Source organism: Dama dama, chromosome 24, assembly GCF_033118175.1.
Source record: "Dama dama isolate Ldn47 chromosome 24, ASM3311817v1, whole genome shotgun sequence".
NCBI lineage: Eukaryota > Metazoa > Chordata > Mammalia > Artiodactyla > Cervidae > Dama > Dama dama.
The window spans coordinates 7,050,904-7,068,408 of NC_083704.1; positions in this window are offsets into that span (position 1 = coordinate 7,050,904).

Genomic DNA, 17,505 nt, shown 5'->3' on the forward strand with positions numbered 1-17,505 from the left:
TGCAGAACGCTGGGTAACTTACCTTGAGTGGAAGACTGAGGTCGAGGAGGTGTCGACGGTGGCCTGGCCGTGGACCCTGGCGCCCCTTCCCCGTCTTGGCGCATATTTGCAGACGGTGGGCGGCTCTGCTTTAACCATCTTCTTCGTTGGTTCTGAAACCAGACCTAGGGGCAAACAGAGAGAATTCGTCCTCAAGAGAAAGGCCTCCGGATGCTTTCTGCTGACGCGGATCGGCACGGGGAGCCTGAGAGGGAGAACGGGTGGAGAGAGGGGGCCCTACCTGAACTCTGCTTTCGGCAATGCCAAGCTCTCGGGCCAGTCGTTCCCTGGTCGCTATCCCAGGGTAGGGGTTCTGTTGAAAGAGCGCTTGCAGGGTGTCCTTCTGGCTCAGCTTCAGAACAAGCCTCCTCCTTCGAGATCCTCTGGCGATGGGGCCTGTGGAAGAGACGAAAGGGAAACGTCTCAGAGGACGTGGGGGTGGGAGAGGACTCGACGGAAGTGCCCAAGCATGCTCCGCGCCCAGGGCCGTTGCCCCTGTGCCTCAGCAAAGCCAGGAGCCCGGGGACGCCTCTGCATTTGGAGGTCACTTGGCTACACCCTGAGAGCCAGGCTGAGAGTCAAGGGCAGTGGGGAAATCCCCCACGCCCCACCCACTCCGGAATGCAAGGAACACGAGCAAGCAGAAAGGAAGCCAAACCCGCCCCTGAAACAAAGCTGGCAAGAAATCCCACCCACCAAAGACCAGCACACCATCCCGCCTGTGTTCGGAGACATTTTTCCACCTGCCTGAGCAGATGCCTGGAAAACGTCTCGATGGGGCCTCTGCCACAATTCCCTCCATCACAATGCCAATGGGGTGGAGGGAACCTGGCTTCTCGGGGCTAACAGGAGCCTGGGCCATATTTGCCGTCACTAGGGGAACAGGAAATGAAAGGGAAGGAAGCCGAAGCGAAGCCCAACACCCAACGCCTGACGGAAGACAGAAGGCACTAGGCCATTGTGGAGAGAAAGCCACTGAAGGTGGCAAAGCCACAGAGCTCCCCGACTTCCATTTCCATGGCAAGATGAGGAAACAGGGCCCCATGCCAGTTCCCCTACCAGCCCCGCAACCACACAACCAACACCATCATCACAGAAAAGAGAAAGGAGAAGCCATGTGTGTGCCAAAGGAGCCAAACGACCAAACGGTGCCTCTCGGGGCACACCTGACGCCTGGAAAACAGGGACCCAGCCGATCGGTGCCTGGCTTTCTTGGCGGTCAGTCGACACGGTTGCCGTGGGCCCTTGGCCGGGCTACACACAGACCCCCCAGCACCACCCCCCGAGACGTGATCCGACCCCAGGGAGCGAGGGCAAACGTACCGCCTGAGTTGCTGGACGAGCTGGACGAAGCCATGGTGGGAGAGCCACAAGGACGCTGCAGACTGCCTTCTCAGTGGGCCAGGACCCAGCAGCTCGGGACTTTGGATAGCGTGAGCCAGCTCTGCCCCTATTGACGTCAATCGTGGTGGGGGCTTAGTCAGAGGGGACGCCCCTGGCCGCCAAGCAGAGACCCTGGAAAGAATCCCATGGAGCCAGTGGGCTTTCACGAGCACGGCCCGTGCCCCAGACCCCCAAGGTCCACGTTGGGCTGGGGGGGCTGTTGGGGGTTCTGGTGTGTGGCCCTGCCACGCAGCAGCTAGAATCAACCCCAGGCTCGGGGGCCCTCGGCAGTGCACAGAGTCCTAACTGCCCGGGTATTCCCCTGGGTCCCTTTGAAGTTGCCGCCCACGCCCCCTTTCCCAGCCTGCCTTGCCTTCCGAAACGCCCTGGCTTTTCCCGCCTTTTCACATTGCACACAGACGTTGGCCGCAATGGCCTCCGCCGGCTCCTCCGAGGCATTGCCGCACACTGGACGCTCTCTCCGGTGCCTCCTCCTAGATCCTTTAAATCCTTGCCTCCCTTTCCCACATACCTCCCCACCTCCTCCGTGCCCCCCTGGCGTCCTTTCCCGACAGCAGTCCCAGTCCACCACCCTGCCCACACCCACCCTACCCCCACCCCCACCAAATACCCCCCAAGTCTTTGACTTGCCAGAATCCCATGTCTACTGCCAGAGACGTGATGGGCCAGCATCTCGAATGGCAACTCACACCGTTTGAGGCTTTTGCAGGTGCACCCTGATGCTCGCACTTCCCCAGTCCACCCCCTACCCAAAGTGCCCTGGGGAGACCTGGGAAACGGGACACTGTAACTCCTACTCCTTAGGGGAAAGTGGTGCTACTACTTAGTGTGTCTACTCCTTAGTGGAACGTGGTTCCACTAAGCCAAGGAAGGAAGCATGCACGTTCTGGCCAGACACACGCCCTGACCTGTGCCAACAACTGGACGTGGAAATAGTGTGGGCTTTCTTAAAGAAACGGAGGGCAGAGAGGAGAAGGAGAAGGCAATCAGGAGGCAGGAGCAGACAAAGAAGGGAGGAGGCTGCGTGAGGCAACATGGGGGATGGTTCTGAACAGGTCCCAATGAGTTGAAAAGAAACGAACGAACCACAACACCACAGCCACAGCCATCTTTCCAATGGATTCTTTGGCCACCCAGGTCTCTAAAGCCAACCACGGGGGGTTCACATGAGAACAGTCAGGGGTTTGTATGTACTTCGAAACCACTGTGTCTAGGAATTCAGGAACGGGTTTGCAAGGAAATCATGCCTGTTTGTCTGCGGGTGATGGGGGGATGCTGGTGGCAGGGCGAGCTGAGTCACGACACCCTGAGTGTCAGAGAGACACACGGAGATGATTGGCCTTTGCAGCTCTCCCGGGCATGTGTGTTGACATGGAGTCTGGTCGTGAAAGCGGTTGTGTGGGTAGGTCCCTACTGCTGGCTCAGAGGATCTGACCTCGGGAAACCCGCCCAGAGCAGGCACCTCGAAACCGAGGGAAGCATGTCCCTGACGGAGTATTTTAGGGAGAGCTGCAGGGATGGCCGGTGGCTAGAAGCTGAGTCCCATACGGGGGCTCCGCCCCCCACCCCCAAACGCCCACTCCCTCCTTCCTTCCCCAACTCTGTCTGTTTCCCTCTCTTCTCTCCCTCCCTCCCTCTCCCACTCAGCGTTTTCCAAGCCTCTCCCTTCACCCCAACCCTCTCCCTTCACCCCCACCCTCTCCCTCTATCCACTCGCCCCCTCCCACCTCGCGTCTCCCAGCCTTCCACCTTCCCACTGCCCTATCTCCCACTCCCACTCCCTCGGCTGGCCCTGGCCTAGGGAAGGAGTGTGGACTGTGTGGACTGTGTGGACTGCTGGAAAGACGCAACCAGAACACAGAAGAGCCAGACCAAAAGGACTTGTGCAGAGCACAGGGTTTCTTTATTGGGTCCACAGCATGTCCGCTCTTAGCCACCCTCTTGGTCACTGGAATACTGGGATTCCTTGAGGCTTCAGGTGGGCTGTGCCTCTTGGAGGGGCCCATGCTTCCCACAGGTCCAGCTCTAGTGTTTGTCCCCAAAGTTGCTGGTAGTCATCCCGTCACTAGGCTCTCCACCCCCGCCTCCCAACCTAAATCTTCCCTACTCTGAGACCTCCGTGGCTCAGCATCTGAGGCAAGGACACCTGAAAGGGGCTCAGGGAAGAAGGTGCCCCTTTCCTTCTTCTCCCTCTAAGCCCGAGGGCCTGGGGAGCCCGGCAGCATGTCCAGGAGGGCCTGGTAATCCTCCTCACTGAGGGGTGCTTCCAGGATTGCCTCAACTCCTTGTTCCCGTGCAGCGGCCCCTGCTGAAGACCAGGGCGTGTCCTGGATGAACGTGGCAGCCATGATTTCCTCTAGGAGGCTGGGTGACTTGGGGAGTGATGGATGGTACCCTGGGATGACAGGAGAGGACCCCAGGGAAGGACCCAGCGAGCCCGGGATGCATGTGACGGCCAGGAGCTCATCTTGGAGGCTGGGTGAGCCTGGGAGGGCGAGGTGTGCTCCTGCATCTGCATAGGGCCCCAGGGAAGGCCCCATCGTGTCCAGGAAGCCGGTGGCTTCCAAGAGCTCATCTAGGAAGCTGGGTGCACTTGGGAGGGCAGGGTGCACTCCTGCATCTGCAGCGGTTCCCGGGGAAGGTGCCTGCGAGTCCGCAATGCCCGTGGCCTCCAAGAGCTCGTCTAGAAAGCTGGGTGCGCCTGGGAGGGCAGGGTGCACTCCTGCATCTGCAGAAGCACCCGGGGAAGGCACCTGCGAGTCCACAATGCCCGTGGCCTCCAAGAGCTCGTCTAGAAAGCTGGGTGCTCCTGGGAGGGCAGGGTGCACTCCTGCATGTGCAGCAGCTCCCGGGGAAGGCGCCTGCCATTCCGTGATGCCTGTGGCCTCCATGAGCTCGTCTAGGAAGCTGGGTGCGTCTGGCAGGGCAGGGTGCGCTCCTGCATCTGCAGTGGCCCCCAGGGAAGGGGCATGCGTGTCCGGGATGCCCGTGGCCTCCACGAACTCTTCTAGGAGGCTGGGTGCGCCTGGGAGGGCAGGGTGCTCTCCTGCATCTGCAGAAGCCCCGGGGGAAGGCGCCTGCCATTCCGTGATGCCCGGGGCCTCCATGAGCTCATCTAGGAAGCTGGGTGCGTCTGGCAGGGCAGGGTCCACTCCTGCATCTGCAGCGGCCCCCAGGGAAGGTGCCTGCGTGTCCGGGATGCACGTGGCCTCCACGAACTCTTCTAGGAAGCTGGGTGTTCCTGGGAGGGCAGGGTGCACTCCTGCATCTGCAGCGGCCCCCGCGGAAGGCACCTGCGTTTCCAGGATGCCGGTGGCCGCCAAGACCTCATCTAGGAGGTTTGTTGAGCTTGGAAGGCTGGGCGGATGGGGCTGTGGCTCTAGCGGTGGGGCCGTGCCTTCACCAACGGGTGACTCCGGCTCCCGCCTGATGTGTGCCTCAGGCTGTAGAGGCGGCAGGATGGCCCCTGGCCCAGGCTGCCAAGGGGCCGTGTCAGCAGGGGAGCACGCGGCCCAGGGCACTGCAACCTGGGGAGGAGGTGGTGGCTTCTCACTTGGCTGGAGAGCCACCGGGCTGGGCTGGATCACGAAGAACATCAACGGCTGGCCCACACAGACCCCAGAGGCAGTCGCAGGCACCCAGAAGGTGGGGGCGCCCAAAGGAGCGGCTGCCGCCAAGGGTGGCATGCTCTCCTGTGTCTGAGAGGGGCCAAGGGGAAGAGAGGTGCTGTGGACAGCGGGTGGGGCCCTTCGGTCCTCTGGAGCAGGAGCGGTCGTGGCCGATGCGCCGCCTGGTCCTCGGGCCCGGCCATTGCCAGGCCCCCTTGCGCTCTGCTGGGGGTGCCGAGCTCTTCGGTTTTGAAACCATATCTAGGGGAGCAAAAGGCAGACAGGCACATCAGAAGTCGTGACCGTCCAGATCAACGTGCTGGCGCCTCTGTGGCACCCATTCAACACCCCGCCTGGCCGCCCGTCCTCTGATCTGGCAGGCCCAGGGTGAGTTCTACAGTGCCATTTTCTGCAAACGAATCCCTGGGCCCTGAGAGATGAGGGGCGCCTGCAGGGCCACAAGCGGCACAAAACCCACCACTCAGCCCACCAACTTTCGGCCCCCTCCCCCCTAGCCCAAGCCCCGGCCCAAGCCGACGTGTATCCAGCTCCAAAGGCTTGGCAGGGCTGAACGCGCCCGTCTCCTGGGCCACGGCCTGGGCCCATGCGCTGGGTGCAGAACGTACCTGGATTCGAGCTTCTGGGATTCCCGTCTGACGAGCCAGTTCTTCCCTGGCGGCAATCCCCGGAAAGCGATCCCTCGTGAAGGCTTCCACAAGGATCCTTGTTTGAGAAGGAGAGATGACTGTCCTCTTTCACCTGGCCTCTCTGGCCGAGTCTTCTACCAAGGAAAGAACACACCGAGAGGAGAGGAGTTTAAGGCCCATGGGACCTTGACAGCACAGAGAGCCTAGACGATGTGCAGGGGGTGGACAGTCCCACACACATGAATCACTCCAGGTGGCACTGCAGCCGGGGCGGGGTTCTACGGAATACACCCACAGATGGATCGCGTGCCTGGATGCATGGTGGAGGTGTGCATGCACACACGCGCACACGCACACTCGGCACACATGCATGCCCCTGTGTGTCTCCTTGTTCCTCCGGTCTTGCCGCGGACTGCCCTGAAGCATGCTCCTCGGCCAAGGTTGCCTGGGCGGCCGGAGGCTAAAGTTCGCGACGGGGACTGGGGAGAGGGTGCAAAGGGGGAAGAGTGCTGCCCGTCCCCGCCGCCTGGGGACATGGTGGCCCTATCTGGGTCACCGATGGGGGACACAACCAGATGGCCCTGTTTCCTCCCTTCTTGGTGTTTCTGAGCCTCTGGTGGTCATCCACCAGCAGAGAGAATTCTCTGTCAAGATGGGGAGGTTTCGGGACCCTCTCTGGGGGGCTTGCCTTTGCAGAACGCTGGGTAACTTACCTTGAGTGGAAGACTGAGGTCGAGGAGGTGTCGACGGTGGCCTGGCCGTGGACCCTGGCGCCCCTTCCCCGTCTTGGCGCATATTTGCAGACGGTGGGCGGCTCTGCTTTAACCATCTTCTTCGTTGGTTCTGAAACCAGACCTAGGGGCAAACAGAGAGAATTCGTCCTCAAGAGAAAGGCCTCCGGATGCTTTCTGCTGACGCGGATCGGCACGGGGAGCCTGAGAGGGAGAACGGGTGGAGAGAGGGGGCCCTACCTGAACTCTGCTTTCGGCAATGCCAAGCTCTCGGGCCAGTCGTTCCCTGGTCGCTATCCCAGGGTAGGGGTTCTGTTGAAAGAGCGCTTGCAGGGTGTCCTTCTGGCTCAGCTTCAGAACAAGCCTCCTCCTTCGAGATCCTCTGGCGATGGGGCCTGTGGAAGAGACGAAAGGGAAACGTCTCAGAGGACGTGGGGGTGGGAGAGGACTCGACGGAAGTGCCCAAGCATGCTCCCCGCCCAGGGCCGTTGCCCCTGTGCCTCAGCAAAGCCAGGAGCCCGGGGACGCCTCTGCATTTGGAGGTCACTTGGCTACACCCTGAGAGCCAGGCTGAGAGTCAAGGGCAGTGGGGAAATCCCCCACGCCCCACCCACTCCGGAATGCAAGGAACACGAGCAAGCAGAAAGGAAGCCAAACCCGCCCCTGAAACAAAGCTGGCAAGAAATCCCACCCACCAAAGACCAGCACACCATCCCGCCTGTGTTCGGAGACATTTTTCCACCTGCCTGAGCAGATGCCTGGAAAACGTCTCGATGGGGCCTCTGCCACAATTCCCTCCATCACAATGCCAATGGGGTGGAGGGAACCTGGCTTCTCGGGGCTAACAGGAGCCTGGGCCATATTTGCCGTCACTAGGGGAACAGGAAATGAAAGGGAAGGAAGCCGAAGCGAAGCCCAACACCCAACGCCTGACGGAAGACAGAAGGCACTAGGCCATTGTGGAGAGAAAGCCACTGAAGGTGGCAAAGCCACAGAGCTCCCCGACTTCCATTTCCATGGCAAGATGAGGAAACAGGGCCCCATGCCAGTTCCCCTACCAGCCCCGCAACCACACAACCAACACCATCATCACAGAAAAGAGAAAGGAGAAGCCATGTGTGTGCCAAAGGAGCCAAACGACCAAACGGTGCCTCTCGGGGCACACCTGACGCCTGGAAAACAGGGACCCAGCCGATCGGTGCCTGGCTTTCTTGGCGGTCAGTCGACACGGTTGCCGTGGGCCCTTGGCCGGGCTACACACAGACCCCCCAGCACCACCCCCCGAGACGTGATCCGACCCCAGGGAGCGAGGGCAAACGTACCGCCTGAGTTGCTGGACGAGCTGGACGAAGCCATGGTGGGAGAGCCACAAGGACGCTGCAGACTGCCTTCTCAGTGGGCCAGGACCCAGCAGCTCGGGACTTTGGATAGCGTGAGCCAGCTCTGCCCCTATTGACGTCAATCGTGGTGGGGGCTTAGTCAGAGGGGACGCCCCTGGCCGCCAAGCAGAGACCCTGGAAAGAATCCCATGGAGCCAGTGGGCTTTCACGAGCACGGCCCGTGCCCCAGACCCCCAAGGTCCACGTTGGGCTGGGGGGGCTGTTGGGGGTTCTGGTGTGTGGCCCTGCCACGCAGCAGCTAGAATCAACCCCAGGCTCGGGGGCCCTCGGCAGTGCACAGAGTCCTAACTGCCCGGGTATTCCCCTGGGTCCCTTTGAAGTTGCCGCCCACGCCCCCTTTCCCAGCCTGCCTTGCCTTCCGAAACGCCCTGGCTTTTCCCGCCTTTTCACATTGCACACAGACGTTGGCCGCAATGGCCTCCGCCGGCTCCTCCGAGGCATTGCCGCACACTGGACGCTCTCTCCGGTGCCTCCTCCTAGATCCTTTAAATCCTTGCCTCCCTTTCCCACATACCTCCCCACCTCCTCCGTGCCCCCCTGGCGTCCTTTCCCGACAGCAGTCCCAGTCCACCACCCTGCCCACACCCACCCTACCCCCACCCCCACCAAATACCCCCCAAGTCTTTGACTTGCCAGAATCCCATGTCTACTGCCAGAGACGTGATGGGCCAGCATCTCGAATGGCAACTCACACCGTTTGAGGCTTTTGCAGGTGCACCCTGATGCTCGCACTTCCCCAGTCCACCCCCTACCCAAAGTGCCCTGGGGAGACCTGGGAAACGGGACACTGTAACTCCTACTCCTTAGGGGAAAGTGGTGCTACTACTTAGTGTGTCTACTCCTTAGTGGAACGTGGTTCCACTAAGCCAAGGAAGGAAGCATGCACGTTCTGGCCAGACACACGCCCTGACCTGTGCCAACAACTGGACGTGGAAATAGTGTGTGCTTTCTTAAAGAAACGGAGGGCAGAGAGGAGAAGGAGAAGGCAATCAGGAGGCAGGAGCAGACAAAGAAGGGAGGAGGCTGCGTGAGGCAACATGGGGGATGGTTCTGAACAGGTCCCAATGAGTTGAAAAGAAACGAACGAACCACAACACCACAGCCACAGCCATCTTTCCAATGGATTCTTTGGCCACCCAGGTCTCTAAAGCCAACCACGGGGGGTTCACATGAGAACAGTCAGGGGTTTGTATGTACTTCGAAACCACTGTGTCTAGGAATTCAGGAACGGGTTTGCAAGGAAATCATGCCTGTTTGTCTGCGGGTGATGGGGGGATGCTGGTGGCAGGGCGAGCTGAGTCACGACACCCTGAGTGTCAGAGAGACACACGGAGATGATTGGCCTTTGCAGCTCTCCCGGGCATGTGTGTTGACATGGAGTCTGGTCGTGAAAGCGGTTGTGTGGGTAGGTCCCTACTGCTGGCTCAGAGGATCTGACCTCGGGAAACCCGCCCAGAGCAGGCACCTCGAAACCGAGGGAAGCATGTCCCTGACGGAGTATTTTAGGGAGAGCTGCAGGGATGGCCGGTGGCTAGAAGCTGAGTCCCATACGGGGGCTCCGCCCCCCACCCCCAAACGCCCACTCCCTCCTTCCTTCCCCAACTCTGTCTGTTTCCCTCTCTTCTCTCCCTCCCTCCCTCTCCCACTCAGCGTTTTCCAAGCCTCTCCCTTCACCCCCACTCTCTCCCTTCACCCCCACCCTCTCCCTCTATCCACTCGCCCCCTCCCACCTCGCGTCTCCCAGCCTTCCACCTTCCCACTGCCCTATCTCCCACTCCCACTCCCTCGGCTGGCCCTGGCCTAGGGAAGGAGTGTGGACTGTGTGGACTGTGTGGACTGCTGGAAAGACGCAACCAGAACACAGAAGAGCCAGACCAAAAGGACTTGTGCAGAGCACAGGGTTTCTTTATTGGCTCCACAGCATGTCCGCTCTTAGCCACCCTCTTGGTCACTGGAATACTGGGATTCCTTGAGGCTTCAGGTGGGCTGTGCCTCTTGGAGGGGCCCATGCTTCCCACAGGTCCAGCTCTAGTGTTTGTCCCCAAAGTTGCTGGTAGTCATCCCGTCACTAGGCTCTCCACCCCCGCCTCCCAACCTAAATCTTCCCTACTCTGAGACCTCCGTGGCTCAGCATCTGAGGCAAGGACACCTGAAAGGGGCTCAGGGAAGAAGGTGCCCCTTTCCTTCTTCTCCCTCTAAGCCCGAGGGCCTGGGGAGCCCGGCAGCATGTCCAGGAGGGCCTGGTAATCCTCCTCACTGAGGGGTGCTTCCAGGATTGCCTCAACTCCTTGTTCCCGTGCAGCAGCCCCAGCTGAAGACCAGGGCGTGTCCTGGATGAACGTGGCAGCCATGATTTCCTCTAGGAGGCTGGGTGACTTGGGGAGTGATGGATGGTACCCTGGGATGACAGGAGAGGACCCCAGGGAAGGACCCAGCGAGCCCGGGATGCATGTGACGGCCAGGAGCTCATCTTGGAGGCTGGGTGAGCCTGGGAGGGCGAGGTGTGCTCCTGCATCTGCATAGGGCCCCAGGGAAGGCCCCATCGTGTCCAGGAAGCCGGTGGCTTCCAAGAGCTCATCTAGGAAGCTGGGTGCACTTGGGAGGGCAGGGTGCACTCCTGCATCTGCAGCGGTTCCCGGGGAAGGTGCCTGCGAGTCCGCAATGCCCGTGGCCTCCAAGAGCTCGTCTAGAAAGCTGGGTGCGCCTGGGAGGGCAGGGTGCACTCCTGCATCTGCAGAAGCACCCGGGGAAGGCACCTGCGAGTCCACAATGCCCGTGGCCTCCAAGAGCTCGTCTAGAAAGCTGGGTGCTCCTGGGAGGGCAGGGTGCACTCCTGCATGTGCAGCAGCTCCCGGGGAAGGCGCCTGCCATTCCGTGATGCCTGTGGCCTCCATGAGCTCGTCTAGGAAGCTGGGTGTGTCTGGCAGGGCAGGGTGCGCTCCTGCATCTGCAGTGGCCCCCAGGGAAGGGGCATGCGTGTCCGGGATGCCCGTGGCCTCCACGAACTCTTCTAGGAGGCTGGGTGCGCCTGGGAGGGCAGGGTGCTCTCCTGCATCTGCAGAAGCCCCGGGGGAAGGCGCCTGCCATTCCGTGATGCCCGGGGCCTCCATGAGCTCATCTAGGAAGCTGGGTGCGTCTGGCAGGGCAGGGTCCACTCCTGCATCTGCAGCGGCCCCCAGGGAAGGTGCCTGCGTGTCCGGGATGCACGTGGCCTCCACGAACTCTTCTAGGAAGCTGGGTGTTCCTGGGAGGGCAGGGTGCACTCCTGCATCTGCAGCGGCCCCCGCGGAAGGCACCTGCGTTTCCAGGATGCCGGTGGCCGCCAAGACCTCATCTAGGAGGTTTGTTGAGCTTGGAAGGCTGGGCGGATGGGGCTGTGGCTCTAGCGGTGGGGCCGTGCCTTCACCAACGGGTGACTCCGGCTCCCGCCTGATGTGTGTCTCAGGCTGTAGAGGCGGCAGGATGGCCCCTGGCTCAGGCTGCCAAGGGGCCGTGTCAGCAGGGGAGCACGCGGCCCAGGGCACTGCAACCTGGGGAGGAGGTGGTGGCTTCTCACTTGGCTGGAGAGCCACCGGGCTGGGCTGGATCACGAAGAACATCAACGGCTGGCCCACACAGACCCCAGAGGCAGTCGCGGGCACCCAGAATGTGGGGGCGCCCAAAGGAGCGGCTGCCGCCAAGGGTGGCATGCTCTCCTGTGTCTGAGAGGGGCCAAGGGGAAGAGAGGTGCTGTGGACAGCGGGTGGGGCCCTTCGGTCCTCTGGAGCAGGAGCGGTCGTGGCCGATGCGCCGCCTGGTCCTCGGGCCCGGCCATTGCCAGGCCCCCTTGCGCTCTGCTGGGGGTGCCGAGCTCTTCGGTTTTGAAACCATATCTAGGGGAGCAAAAGGCAGACAGGCACATCAGAAGTCGTGACCGTCCAGATCAACGTGCTGGCGCCTCTGTGGCACCCATTCAACACCCCGCCTGGCCGCCCGTCCTCTGATCTGGCAGGCCCAGGGTGAGTTCTACAGTGCCATTTTCTGCAAACGAATCCCTGGGCCCTGAGAGATGAGGGGCGCCTGCAGGGCCACAAGCGGCACAAAACCCACCACTCAGCCCACCAACTTTCGGCCCCCTCCCCCCTAGCCCAAGCCCCGGCCCAAGCCGACGTGTATCCAGCTCCAAAGGCTTGGCAGGGCTGAACGCGCCCGTCTCCTGGGCCACGGCCTGGGCCCATGCGCTGGGTGCAGAACGTACCTGGATTCGAGCTTCTGGGATTCCCGTCTGACGAGCCAGTTCTTCCCTGGCGGCAATCCCCGGAAAGCGATCCCTCGTGAAGGCTTCCACAAGGATCCATGTTTGAGAAGGAGAGATGACTGTCCTCTTTCACCTGGCCTCTCTGGCCGAGTCTTCTACCAAGGAAAGAACACACCGAGAGGAGAGGAGTTTAAGGCCCATGGGACCTTGACAGCACAGATAGCCTAGACGATGTGCAGGGGGTGGACAGTCCCACACACATGAATCACTCCAGGTGGCACTGCAGCCGGGGCGGGGTTCTACGGAATACACCCACAGATGGATCGCGTGCCTGGATGCATGGTGGAGGTGTGCATGCACACACGCGCACACGCACACTCGGCACACATGCATGCCCCTGTGTGTCTCCTTGTTCCTCCGGTCTTGCCGCGGACTGCCCTGAAGCATGCTCCTCGGCCAAGGTTGCCTGGGCGGCCGGAGGCTAAAGTTCGCGACGGGGACTGGGGAGAGGGTGCAAAGGGGGAAGAGTGCTGCCCGTCCCCGCCGCCTGGGGACATGGTGGCCCTATCTGGGTCACCGATGGGGGACACAACCAGATGGCCCTGTTTCCTCCCTTCTTGGTGTTTCTGAGCCTCTGGTGGTCATCCACCAGCAGAGAGAATTCTCTGTCAAGATGGGGAGGTTTCGGGACCCTCTCTGGGGGGCTTGCCTTTGCAGAACGCTGGGTAACTTACCTTGAGTGGAAGACTGAGGTCGAGGAGGTGTCGACGGTGGCCTGGCCGTGGACCCTGGCGCCCCTTCCCCGTCTTGGCGCATATTTGCAGACGGTGGGCGGCTCTGCTTTAACCATCTTCTTCGTTGGTTCTGAAACCAGACCTAGGGGCAAACAGAGAGAATTCGTCCTCAAGAGAAAGGCCTCCGGATGCTTTCTGCTGACGCGGATCGGCACGGGGAGCCTGAGAGGGAGAACGGGTGGAGAGAGGGGGCCCTACCTGAACTCTGCTTTCGGCAATGCCAAGCTCTCGGGCCAGTCGTTCCCTGGTCGCTATCCCAGGGTAGGGGTTCTGTTGAAAGAGCGCTTGCAGGGTGTCCTTCTGGCTCAGCTTCAGAACAAGCCTCCTCCTTCGAGATCCTCTGGCGATGGGGCCTGTGGAAGAGACGAAAGGGAAACGTCTCAGAGGACGTGGGGGTGGGAGAGGACTCGACGGAAGTGCCCAAGCATGCTCCCCGCCCAGGGCCGTTGCCCCTGTGCCTCAGCAAAGCCAGGAGCCCGGGGACGCCTCTGCATTTGGAGGTCACTTGGCTACACCCCGAGAGCCAGGCTGAGAGTCAAGGGCAGTGGGGAAATCCCCCACGCCCCACCCACGCCGGAATCCAAGGAACACGAGCAAGCAGAAAGGAAGCCAAACCCGCCCCTGAAACAAAGCTGGCAAGAAATCCCACCCACCAAAGACCAGCACACCATCCCGCCTGTGTTCGGAGACATTTTTCCACCTGCCTGAGCAGATGCCTGGAAAACGTCTCGATGGGGCCTCTGCCACAATTCCCTCCATCACAATGCCAACGGGGTGGAGGGAACCTGGCTTCTCGGGGCTAACAGGAGCCTGGGCCATATTTGCCGTCACTAGGGGAACAGGAAATGAAAGGGAAGGAAGCCAAAGCGAAGCCCAACACCCAACGCCTGACGGAAGACAGAAGGCACTAGGCCATTGTGGAGAGAAAGCCACTGAAGGTGGCAAAGCCACAGAGCTCCCCGACTTCCATTTCCATGGCAAGATAAGGAAACAGGGCCCCATGCCAGTTCCCCTACCAGCCCCGCAACCACACAACCAACACCATCATCACAGAAAAGAGAATGGAGAAGCCATGTGTGTGACAAAGGAGCCAAACGACCAAACGGTGCCTCTCGGGGCACACCTGACGCCTGGAAACCAGGGACCCAGCCGATCGGTGCCTGGCTTTCTTGGCGGTCAGTCGACATGGTTGCCGTGGGCCCTTGGCCGGGCTACACACAGACCCCCCAGCACCACCCCCCGAGACGTGATCCGACCCCAGGGAGCGAGGGCAAACGTACCGCCTGAGTTGCTGGACGTGCTGGACGAAGCCATGGTGGGAGAGCCACAAGGACGCTGCAGACTGCCTTCTCAGTGGGCCAGGACCCAGCAGCTCGGGACTTTGGATAGGGTGAGCCAGCTCTGCCCCTATTGACGTCAATCGTGGTGGGGGCTTAGTCAGAGGGGACGCCCCTGGCCGCCAAGCAGAGACCCTGGAAAGAATCCCATGGAGCCAGTGGGCTTTCACAGGCACGGCCCGTGCCCCAGACCCCCAAGGTCCACGTTGGGCTGGGGGGGCTGTTGGGGGTTCTGGTGTGTGGCCCTGCCACGCAGCAGCTAGAATCAACCCCAGGCTCGGGGGCCCTCGGCAGTGCACAGAGTCCTTACTGCCCGGGTATTCCCCTGGGTCCCTTTGAAGTTGCCGCCCACGCCCCCTTTCCCAGCCTGCCTTGCCTTCCGAAACGCCCTGGCTTTTCCCGCCTTTTCACATTGCACACAGACGTTGGCCGCAATGGCCTCCGCCGGCTCCTCCGAGGCATTGCCGAACACTGGACGCTCTCTCCGGTGCCTCCTCCTAGATCCTTTAAATCCTTGCCTCCCTTTCCCACATTCCTCCCCACCTCCTCCGTGCCCCCCTGGCGTCCTTTCCCGACAGCAGTCCCAGTCCACCACCCTGCCCACACCCACCCTACCCCCACCCCCACCAAATACCCCCCAAGTCTTTGACTTGCCAGAATCCCATGTCTACTGCCAGAGACGTGATGGGCCAGCATCTCGAATGGCAACTCACACCGTTTGGGGCTTTTGCAGGTGCACCCTGATGCTCGCACTTCCCCAGACCACCCCCTACCCAAAGTGCCCTGGGGAGACCTGGGAAACGGGACACTGTAACTCCTACTCCTTAGGGGAAAGTGGTGCTACTACTTAGTGTGTCTACTCCTTAGTGGAACGTGGTTCCACTAAGCCAAGGAAGGAAGCATGCACGTTCTGGCCAGACACACGCCCTGACCTGTGCCAACAACTGGACGTGGAAATAGTGTGTGCTTTCTTAAAGAAACGGAGGGCAGAGAGGAGAAGGAGAAGGCAATCAGGAGGCAGGAGCAGACAAAGAAGGGAGGAGGCTGCGTGAGGCAACATGGGGGATGGTTCTGAACAGGTCCCAATGAGTTGAAAAGAAACGAACGAACCACAACACCATAGCCACAGCCATCTTTCCAATGGATTCTTTGGCCACCCAGGTCTCTAAAGCCAACCACGGGGGGTTCACATGAGAACAGTCAGGGGTTTGTATGTACTTCGAAACCACTGTGTCTAGGAATTCAGGAACGGGTTTTCAAGGAAATCATGCCTGTTTGTCTGCGGGTGATGGGGGGATGCTGGTGGCAGGGCGAGCTGAGTCACGACACCCTGAGGGTCAGAGAGACACACGGAGATGATTGGCCTTTGCAGCTCTCCCGGGCATGTGTGTTGACATGGAGTCTGGTCGTGAAAGCGGTTGTGTGGGTAGGTCCCTACTGCTGGCTCAGAGGATCTGACCTCGGGAAACCCGCCCAGAGCAGGCACCCCGAAACCGAGGGAAGCATGTCCCTGATGGACTATTTTAGGGAGAGCTGCAGGGATGGCCGGTGGCTAGAAGCTGAGTCCAAGACTGGGGCTCTGCCCCCCTCCCCCAAACGCCCACTCCCTCCTTCCTTCCCCAAATCTGTCTGTCTCTCTCCCTTCTCTCCCTCCCTCCCTCTCCCACTCAGCGTTTTCCAAGCCTCTCCCTTCACCCCCACTCTCTCCCTTCACCCCCACCCTCTCCCTCCATCCACTCGCCCCCTCCCACCTTGCGTCTCCCAGCCTTCCACCTTCCCACTGCCCTATCTCCCACTCCTACTCCCTCGGCTGGCCCAGGCCTAGGGAAGGAGTGTGGACTGTGTGGACTGTGTGGACTGCTGGAAAGATGCAACCAGAACACAGAAGAGCCAGACCAAAAGGACTTGTGCAGAGCACAGGGTTTCTTTATTGGCTCCACAGCATGTCCGCTCTTAGCCACCCTCTTGGTCACTGGAATACTGGGATTCCTTGAGGCTTCAGGTGGGCTGTGCCTCTTGGAGGGGCCCATGCTTCCCACAGGTCCAGCTCTAGTGTTTGTCCCCAAAGTTGCTGGTAGTCATCCCGTCACTAGGCTCTCCACCCCCGCCTCCCAACCTAAATCTTCCCTACTCTGAGACCTCCGTGGCTCAGCATCCGAGGCAAGGACACCTGAAAGGGGCTCAGGGAAGAAGGTGCCCCTTTCCTTCTTCTCCCTCTAAGCCCGAGGGCCTGGGGAGCCCGGCAGCATGTCCAGGAGGGCCTGGTAATCCTCCTCACTGAGGGGTGCTTCCAGGATTGCCTCAACTCCTTGTTCCCGTGCAGCAGCCCCTGCTGAAGACCAGGGCGTGTCCTGGATGAACGTGGCAGCCATGATTTCCTCTAGGAGGCTGGGTGACTTGGGGAGTGATGGATGGTACCCTGGGATGACAGGAGAGGACCCCATGGAAGGACCCGGCGAGCCCGGGATACATGTGATGGCCAGGAGCACATCTTGGAGGCTGGGTGAGCCTGGGAGGGCGAGGTGTGCTCCTGCATCTTCAGAGGGCCCCAGGGAAGGCCCCATCATGTCCAGGACGCCGGGGGTTTCCAAGAGCTCATCTAGGAAGCTGGGTGCACTTGGGAGGGCAGGGTGCACTCCTGCATCTGCAGTGGCCCCCAGGGAAGGGGCATGCGTGTCCGGGATGCCCGTGGCCTCCACGAACTCTTCTAGGAGGCTGGGTGCGCCTGGGAGGGCAGGGTGCTCTCCTGCATCTGCAGAAGCCCCGGGGGAAGGCGCCTGCCATTCCGTGATGCCCGGGGCCTCCATGAGCTCATCTAGGAAGCTGGGTGCGTCTGGCAGGGCAGGGTCCACTCCTGCATCTGCAGCGGCCCCCAGGGAAGGTGCCTGCGTGTCCAGGATGCAAGTGGCCTCCACAAACTCTTCTAGGAAGCTGGGTGTTCCTGGGAGGGCAGGGTGCACTCCTGCATCTGCAGCGGCCCCCGCGGAAGGCACCTGCGTTTCCAGGATGCCGGTGGCCGCCAAGACCTCATCTAGGAGGTTTGTTGAGCTTGGAAGGCTGGGCGGATGGGGCTGTGGCTCTAGCGGTGGGGCCGTGCCTTCACCAACGGGTGACTCCGGCTCCCACCTGATGTGTGTCTCAGGCTGTAGAGGCGGCAGGATGGCCCCTGGCCCAGGCTGCCAAGGGGCCGTGTCAGCAGGGGAGCACGCGGCCCAGGGCACTGCAACCTGGGGAGGAGGTGGTGGCTTCTCACTTGGCTGGAGAGCCACTGGGCTGGGCTGGATCACGAAGAACATCAACGGCTGGCC